This window comes from Brachypodium distachyon, chromosome 2, assembly GCF_000005505.3.
Source record: "Brachypodium distachyon strain Bd21 chromosome 2, Brachypodium_distachyon_v3.0, whole genome shotgun sequence".
NCBI lineage: Eukaryota > Viridiplantae > Streptophyta > Magnoliopsida > Poales > Poaceae > Brachypodium > Brachypodium distachyon.
The window spans coordinates 16,390,735-16,400,482 of record NC_016132.3 but is presented as its reverse complement, the minus strand read 5'-3'; positions in this window follow the sequence as shown (position 1 = coordinate 16,400,482).

Sequence of the window (9,748 nt, the reverse complement as noted above, 5' to 3'; positions counted from 1 at the left end):
CTGTTTTATATAATCTATTTAAATAAAATACTTTTTCAATTCCAAATAATTATCCAAAAATCATGGGATAGGTTATATATGCATTGAACCCTTTTTTATAAATAAACCCTATTGGTTTGAAGATCCCTTGCATTTGAACACTTTCAAAACCCTAAAATTTGCCCAGAAAACCCTTCTGCAAAAATGCTTTTATTTGATTTTGGGCTTTGATCTTGCTCTTGAGTATTTGCATTTTAACCCATGAGGGTATTGCGATAAAAAGGGATTTAATGCATATATAAAGGTATCCCATAAGTTGGCCTTTGAAACTATTTTAAAAAAATAAATTTATTTTGATAGCCATTTTGTAGGCAAATGTATTTTTAAATATTTTATTTTGAGGAAATTCTTGTTCCAAAAGTTAGATCATATGAAAATATGATTTTACAAATTTTGTTGCATTTTATTTGGAGTGATTTGGAGCTTCGAATCAATTTTGAGGTTCAAAAACAGAAAATAGATAAAAGAAAAGGAAAAACCGAAGAAAACCGGTCAGACCGGACCGAACCGGCTGAACCAGATCAAACCGGACCGGCCTAGCCCGAACCCTCCGGCTTCTCTCACTGACCGGTGGGCCCCACATCTTCTTCAACCTCCGTCCGATTTTCCCGGCCACGCACAGTCCGAGTCGCCCACGACTCCCCCTCCAATTTCTCCGCGCACGGGCCGTTTCCTCCAAATCCCTGCGCGTCACTCCGGAGCCCTCACTTTTCTCCTCCACTTTCCCCAAACCGCTCGCCTGATTTCGCATCGGTTAGAAAGTAATTGCTCGCCATAGTTCGTTGTTGCCGTCGCCGTTCTTCGCGTTTCGCCGTCGTTCCGGTGAGCTTCTGCCAGCGCCGACCCCATCTCCTTCCTCCTCTCTCCAGCGCGAATGCCGTGACGCGCTCAGCTTCGTGTTTGGGCGCCGCCGGTCGCCGCGCCGCCGTCTTCCCCAACGCCAGCCCCCGCGCGCTGCCCGCGCTCCGCCCACCCGCGCGCCGCCCGCGCCCGTTCCGCTCGGCCGCGCCCCGCGAGCCCGCGCCCGTGCGCTGCCGCCCGCCTGCCGCGCTGCCCCGCTGCCTGCCACGCTCGCCGCCCGCCGCTGCCGAAACCCTAGCCCTGGGCCAATCAGTTGCTGCCACGTGGCGAGGCCTTTTTATTTTATTTTATTTTCGGCCGAATTAATATTGCACTTTTACAGAAAAGCCCCTACAACTTCAAAGCATCATATCATTCAAACCGTTTGACCAAAAATTGTGGTCTGCACCTTTCTGGAATCGTCACAACTTGTAGAATATTTTGGCACTGTCTAATTTCAGTTTTGAACAATTTAGTCAGAAGCAATTTACAGAATGGTTGAATATGGTTTAAATTTCAAATGAATTGTTTCAAAATGGTTTGGAGCATGATATCTTGCTGTAAATTTTTTTAAACTTGTTCTCTGTCCATTAGGACCAGAAGAGAAATTATTTTGTGAATAATAATGTCATACAAGTTTAAATCTTGTTCTATGTTGCAAAAACCACACAATCTTTTAATTTAAACCCTATCCTTGTTTCCTGCATATTAATTACCTCTCTGTTAATGTGTAAGTTGCCCAAACCTTTTGAAAAACTTTTCAAAACAGAAACAAAACTTGTTACATTAAAAGTAACCAAGTGTGCATTAACATAGCATATGCATCATGGCATGATTTTTGCATTGAATGTTGTGTTTATTGTGTGCATGTTTGTTTTATTTTTAGATTGTGTGGAGTGTATTCCTTGTTGTTGCGAAGAGTGCGAGAACTATCACAACCTTGGACAAGGCAAGTTCACTTTGATCATATCCCATTATTATTGTTGTTTTAAAATACTTATGCATTAGTGTTGTTGGTAGAGATGCATTGATAGGACTATTACTCGTACCTCTATGCTAGTTATAAATCTCAGGTAGTATAGTTTACCCTCGCCATTACCTTACCACCAAATTGCCATCGATAGTAGTTGAATGCTAAGCTATGTTAGTATCGTGGGGAAAATAACTACATTATGATATTGTTATGCCGTTGGCTATATGAAATGTTTTTGTTAGATGTAAGGCAAAACAACTAATTCAATGAACCATCCTGGGTGGGCTGCTTTGAGGATTTTGAGGATTAGCGGCGTCAGGTCCATTTCTATGGGTCCCTTTGAGTCGAGTTCCTGTGGATTCAGGAATGGATCGTCCATGGACGTCTCTCCCGTGGATTCGAGGAGCGCCTACGTTGCAAATGTGGAATGCCACCTGGGGTAACAGAGACTGGACTAGTTTCCTGTTTAGTAGCTTCTAGTACAACCACATGGTAATATGGGCTCTGCCAGGATGGATGTAAGACATATGATCCTGGATCCGAGGGATTGTGCAGATGTAGCCGTGTAGGTGGGAACGTAGGTCCCTCATGTGGTCTGGATGATTATGGTCTGAAAATTCCTGTAATTGATGCCGTTGCTACTCTACCTTGAGGACAGCAAGGGATTAAAACGTCGATTTCTTGTGGGTAAAGTGTACAACCTCTCGAGAGTGTCAAACTAAGTACTTAGCCATCTCCCCGGTTACGGACAATCATGAGCAACTAGATATTGGGGCTGTAAGGAAAGTCTCACTCATTCCAATTTCTTAAATAAAATGAATGGTTCGAACAGGGTAGGGGCACTTGATGAATCCACTTCAATGTGCTCTAGGTTAATAGGAGCATGGGTGTGTCTACCCCGTGTCCAATAGTTGACATTATTATAACATTCCTTTGTAGTAGGGTAATTTATGTTCTGCTTCCACGCAAACAGCCTGAACTCCATCTTGCCAAATACTGCATATACTTGTTAGGTCTGTTATAACCCTTTGGTGTACTTGCCAATACATTCAATGTATTGACCCTAGTGGCTGCATCGTTTAATGATGCAGGAAGTTCCGACGACGAGTAAGATGTACTGATGAGGACCTCCCACATGTTGATACACCCGCAGCACCTACAGTCACATTACAAGGACCTATCACAAGAGCTCGCGCACGCCAACTTAATTATCAGCTACTTTCGTTTCTTGGAACGATTGTTCACATACATGAGAATATGATGCTGCCTAAATCAGATGTGTTTGTCACACTTAGGAATGATGGACCTAGCATGGATGAGAGGGACAAGCATTGGAGCATGATCACGCATGGAGATGAAGGCAGCAAGCGTGTGAGGACTGACGATGGCGCCGCAACTGGAGATTTCAGAATGTTGAAGCCACCATAATGAGAGATGAAGACGTGGGCGAAATATAGAGCTTTTCCCTTCATATTTTCGTCCACATAATTATATGGTGTTGCGTCACCTTTTAAGTTTGGGCTAGGCCCATGTAATTTTCGTCCACATACATGGGATAAACTTTTGGAGTCCGTATAGGTGAAGGAAACCAACCTAGAGTGGGTTTCGGCCTCCTTTCCCAAGGCTGGCCGCATACCCCTCTAGTCCTCCATATATACCCCCGTTAGGTCTTCGTTTAGAATCGGATTTTGTTTAGTTTGAGACTTAGCTATTTGCTACTCTTCGCCATAGGCACAAGTGTCAAATCGACCTTCTGTACTACGCGCTTGCAGAATCCCATCAATAAAGCTTCACTTTTATTCGCAATATCTTGATTGCATCTATAATTCTTGCTTGTTCTTCGGTTGCATGCAGGGATTGATCCTTCGTGATCAGGTTGATCTAGCTCCGGCGTGGTCAATAACCTCGGAAGTTGGTGTAGCGATCGCTAAGGTGCAACGTCTCGCACGTTTGTAGCCGGTTCGTCAACGTCGACATCCACCCAAAAATCGATAGCTACCGTCGCATCGAAAGATCGGGCACCTTTCCCCTATCATGTACGTTCTGCTTGTTTGGGTTACGGGCCTACATTCCAACACGCTCTCACCGTGGTGTTGATGTGCCCTTGTATCTTTCGTTTTCCGCTGCTAAACGGTTGTTTTATTTCCAGCTAACTCGTGAGGTTATGCGAGTTGTAAGTACCTTTTAAATTCTGGATGATTCGTTGTAATATTGAGACCTTTGTTCTATGATATTACATCTTGAAACTGTGTGTGCTAGTGAGTCGATCTAGGGACTAGCACTAAAGCACAGAGATCGAACCCGTGTACGGGGGCGGTCGCTTCAGGTGAGTCATGGGCTTCTTGCAAAATCAACTTTCTGAGTTCTGGATCCTGCGGTACGCAAATGCGTTTTCCGAACCATATAGTTCCCTGGTCGTCTTCTCGAAAATCTTTGGCCTTTCCAATAACCATATTTTCTTTTATTTTCTTAATTTCCGAGTCATCCTTTTGTGCTTCACTAATCTTAGCTAGCAATGTGGGTTGCACTTCCAAAGCGGCTAAGTAACCTTCAGGTACTATTTCCAGTCTGAGGTCTTTGAACTGTTCGCACAACTCTGGTGGTAATTCTCCAGCTGTTAGTCCATTTATATAGCCCTTGCGGCTCAAAGCGTCGGCTACGACATTAGCCTTGCTTGGATGGTATTGTAAATTCGGGTCATAATCATTTATCAGTTCTAACAATCTTCTCTGCCTCAGGTTCAACTCCTTCTGAGTGAATATGTACTTCAGGCTCTTGTGATCGGTAAACAACTCACAGTGTTTGCCCATCAGGTAATATCTCCAAGTCTTCAGGGCGTGCACTACTGATGCTAATTCCAAATCATGAGTGGGATAGTTGCCTTCGTGGCTCTTTAGTTGCCGCGAAGCGTACGCTACAACTCTTCCTCCTTGCATTAAAACTCCTCACAATCCTTGACGTGAGGCATCACAGTAAACTTGAAAATCCTCCTGCAGGTTAGGTAACACAAGGATGGGCGCAGACACAAGTCTTTTCTTCAATTCCTGGAATCTTTCTTCACAGTTCTCACTCCAGATAAACTTCTTCTCTTTCTTTAAAAGCTCAGTCATGGGTTTTGCTATCTTGGAGAAGTTCTCACTGAATCTCCGATAGTATCCAGCGAGTCCTAGGAAACTGCGGATAACTCCAACGCTCTTAGGTGACTCCCATTCTGTAACTGCTGCAACCTTAGCTGGGTCAACGGCTACTCCGGCTCCTGACACTATGTGTCTAAGAAAGCTGACTTCTGACAACCAAAAGTCGCACTTGCTGAACTTGGCGTACCACTTGTGCGCTCTCAGCTTCTCCAATATCATGTGCAGGTGCTGCTCATGCTTTTCCTTGCTCTTGGAATATACCAAGATGTCATCGATAAAAACCATGACAAACTTGTCCAAGAATTCCCTGAACACCTTGTTCATCATGTTCGTGAAGTATGCTGGTGCATTGGTCAAACCAAAAAGCATCACGGTGTACTCATACAGTCCATACCTAGTGGTGAAAGCTGTTTTGGGAATATCCATCTCTCGGATCTTCAGCTGAAAATACCCTGATCGCAGATCGATCTTTGGGAACACACAGGCTCCTTTCAACTGGTCGAAAAGATCGTTGATGATAGGCAAGGGGTATTTATTCTTTATCGTCACCTCATTTAGTGACCGATAATCGATACACATCCACTGGGTCTTGTCCTTCTTCTCTACAAACAGGATAGGTGCTCCCCATGGTGATGAACTGGGGCGGATGAAACCTTTTGCTAACTGTTCAGCTAGTTGTTTCTTTAACTCCTTTAACTCATCCACAGCCATCTTATATGGTCTCTTGGCTATGGGTCCACTTCCAGGCTTCAATTCGATGAGAAACTCTACATCACTGTCTAGTGGTATACCTGGCAACTCTTCCGGGAAAACATCCGGATACTCATTCACTACTGGAACCTCGTCCAGGCTAACCCCCTTAAGATGATTGACCTTAGGTCTCTTAAGTTCAAAAGCAGACTCGAAACGGATTCTCTTATTTTCTGGGGTGGTGAGGGTGATGGTTCTTCTGACACAATCTATGAGTCCCTCGCACTTGGTCAGTCAACCCATTCCCAGGATGACGTCCAAATCCTTCGAACATCTTCGGGCAATCATCCGAGTAGTGCCCCGTCTTGTGGCACTTGAAACATTCCACTTGACTCAGGTTAAACTGGGTGAATTCTTCATTCTAATTCTGTCCGTTGTTGTTTCCACTGCCCTGACCAATGGTGTTCCCTTTGCCATGGTCAATGCCCTCGTGCTGGGGTCGGTGTCCATTCCCATGATAGTGCTCATGGTGGCCATTCCCTCCATGGATGTGGTGGTGATGGCTGTTGTTGTTGGGGGCACGTCTTGAGGCATTTGTTTAGGTAGAATAGATGAGGAATAATAGACAGAATAGAGCTAAGGATAACTAATCCCCCAGAACAAGATATTAACTCAAGCATATATCAATCATACACTCAATCATTCATAAAAAGGTTTTGAAAAGATAGCAAATCACACTTGTTCACGATGGGACACTGCCCATAAAAAAAAGAGTACGGAAAAAGCAAACGGTCTACATTGCCATACACATAGATTGTATGGTCAATGACTAACTCGCCAATACTGATAACGATAAAGACTGATAAAACCTGGCAGGCATCGAGACTAGGGAGATGTGGCTGACGTCGTGGCCCCATTCACCCTCTTCCTCTTGGAGCGGGTGTTGGTGGCAGGGGTGTCCCTTTCGTGGACCTCCTGGGGCTCCTCCTCCTCGGTCAGCGCTCCCTCCTGAGGTACCACCTCCTGATCCTGTGGTGGAGGTGGGGCCTGGTCTGGCGCCGGTGCGGGTGCTGTCTCGGCTGCGGCTGGGGCGGCAGTTTCAATGAAAGCCTTGAACTACTCGCTGTAGTAGCGGGCCTGGTCCCTCTCATACTGCAGCTGCTCGATGGCGTCTCCCATGTTGAGGACAGTGTTCTCCAACACGGCCTTGTCCTCCAGCCACTGGGTCTTCTCTCCCATCAGATTACCAACCTGCTCCTCGTCTAGGTCGGCCCTGGTCATCTCATGCTCGAGGCAAGACTCCAAGTCCACGGTGTTTATCTCCATGTTCTCGAAGTGGGTCGTCACTGGGGTTGCATCCTCGTCGTTGGTTGTAGCCACTGCCGAGCATGCATGGTTCCGCCTTCCAAAGAGGAGGAAGTGGGAGTCCTCAGGGAACTCGTGCCGATAGTCCCGGCACACCTGTGCGAAAGCGCACTACATGGCGAACTGAAGGCCCTGCTCGAAAGTGGGGTAGCGGCTGATGAAGGTGATATCCGGCGTAGCTGGCGCGATCTCACGCCCGCGGATCTTCGCCTCGATCTCCCACCGTGGCTGCCATCCCTCGGGTGCGGTGGTCTCGACTCGGCCTCTGAACCTGGGTGGTGGCAGGTCGAGGAAAGCACACAGTGCCGCCAAAGGGGCACTGAACAACTGGTCGTCGTCCGTGGAGGGGTAGTAGATGCGGGTGAACGGTGGTACATTACCGAACGGTGTTGGGCTTCCTATCTATAGGAAAATAAAGAAGGAGATAAGGGAGTACCAGTGACATGATCAAATGGTCGAATGTAAGTAAAAATAAAATAAAAGTGGTAGAGTGGGAATCAAGTGATAAACATTAATATCAAAGGTGGAAATGTAAATATAAAATTGGATGCATACTAACATGTGAACAACATGGCAACATGATTATAGTGGTGTATGGTGTAAAAAAAAATCAAATATGCATCTGTGGTATAGTATAATAAACATGCATATGTGGCATAAAACATAGTATTTGGTGTATATGTGGTATAAAACAATAAACCTGTCACTTCCTCAAAGCAGCCCACCCAGGACGGTTTATTAAAGTTGTTTTTGCGAGGTTTCCAAAATACTTTATAATGACACTTTCATGGTAATAGAGATACCCTCCCATGTATACTAACATAGCGTAGCAAATCAACTACTTACGATGGCAATTGGTGGAAAGGTAATGGCAAAGGTGATCCTATCAGTAATAGGTCAAGTCATAGCTAGCATAAGTACGAGTAATAGTTCTATCAATGCATTTCTACAAACAACTCTAATGCATAAGTATTTTAAAACAACAGTAATAGGATGGGTCCGTCCCGGGTCCCTGGTCTGGTCAAGAGTGAGGCGCACGCGAGTCCCCCACAACACAAGGCAAAATACGCAAAGGCTTAAAGGGGCCACCTCGCTAGACAGCATCAGGAACAAACGAACTTGTCGAAAAGTTTACTCAACTAAGAGTTAACACTGCTTCGCCAAGTGTGGTCTCGGAGCCTGCGCGTGGCCGGGGTGTGAGGAGGACGCTTGCGGGGGGAGTGCGCTCCCCGTGTGGCTCCCGGGTCCGTCCCGGGAGGGCATGGCTTGGAGTAGTTACCCCGCAAGTGGAGTGGCTCGCCGCCTACCGCTTGGCCCCAGGTCGGCACCACGGGTCCGTCCCAGGTCCCTGGTCTGGTCAAGGGTGGGGCGTGCGAGTCCCCGGCAACACAAGGCGCAACACGCAAAGGCTAAGGGAACCACCCCGCGAGACAGCCTCAGGAATAAGGGACAAAAATTGAGCAAATTAACAAGCTTGATTGACTAAGTGCCGAATGATTACATGGACTAATCAAAAGGTTATTGCTCAAACGGCGCTAAGCGCCATACTTGCAGGGAAAGCAAACAGAAGAAAGTACAGTGGAAGTAACGAGTACGGCTGGGGGCTGCGGCAACTAGTTGTCGCCGTCTTCGGCCGGGGGGTCGGCAGGGAGATCAGGCTCCGGCTTCATCTGCATCCGCTCGACGACCTCGTCGACGAACTCGCGCACTGCTTGGGTGTGCGTGGGCTCGTCCTCGCTGTCGGACCAAGCATCCAGCAGGGACTCGAAGGGGAACTCCGGGTCGCGGAGGTGAATCCGCGAGAGGATTGTCCCTGCAACCTCCTGAGCGCAGTTGGCGACTTCGTTGGCGCCATACCTGGCGATCCAGACATTGAGCGCCCCGAGCTTCCCCACCAAGTCGGAGAAGAAGGGGATCAGCGTCGTGACGTCTGTGCCGTCCACCTCCGCCGCCTGCAGCTCAAACTTGGGCAGTAGGTCGCGCAGCGACTGGGCGATCTTCGTCAGCTTCTCCGTCTCAAGCTGCCGTTGCCCGATCAGCGTGCCGTGGTGGAGTCGGGCATCTTGCGCGGCCATCTTGGCCCTGCTGACGCGGCCCTCCAGCTTCGCAAGCTCTGCGGCCTTGGTCGCGTTGGCCTCGCCGGCCTTGGCGAGCTCCTCCCGGACGGCGGCCAACTCGGCCTCAAGCCCGGCCGCTCTGTCTTTGGCGGAGTTGAGATCGGCCTCGTGCCGAGCCGTCGTTCTCGCTGCATCCTCGGCAGCCTTGACTTGCACCTCCAGCAAGACGCGGAGGCCTTGGATTTCGCCCGCGGTAATTGGCGATCAGCTCGCTCTTCTCGTCCAGCCGCGTCTGGGCCGTCGCGAGCACCTTGGCATGCTCCTTCCGGGCCGTTTTGAGGGTTGCCGCCATCATGTCGAGCCTTCCTTGAAGCTCCACGCGCTGGGCCTCCAGTTGCCGACGGAACTCGGTCTCCGGGACTACCGGCTCCCGGGCGGCCTCCAAGGCTTGCCGGGCCAGCCGCGCCTCCTCTTCGGCGAGGCGCGCCTCCTCGCGCAGCCGGGAGAGTTCGCACCGCTCTCTCTCCATGGCCTCCCGCACCTCGCCGAGTTGATTCTTGGCGACGGTGTGGTGCTCCCTCACCTCGTTGTATGAGGTGACGAAGGCAAACTGCTGGTCCCGGACGGCGTCCAGGAACCTGTGCCCC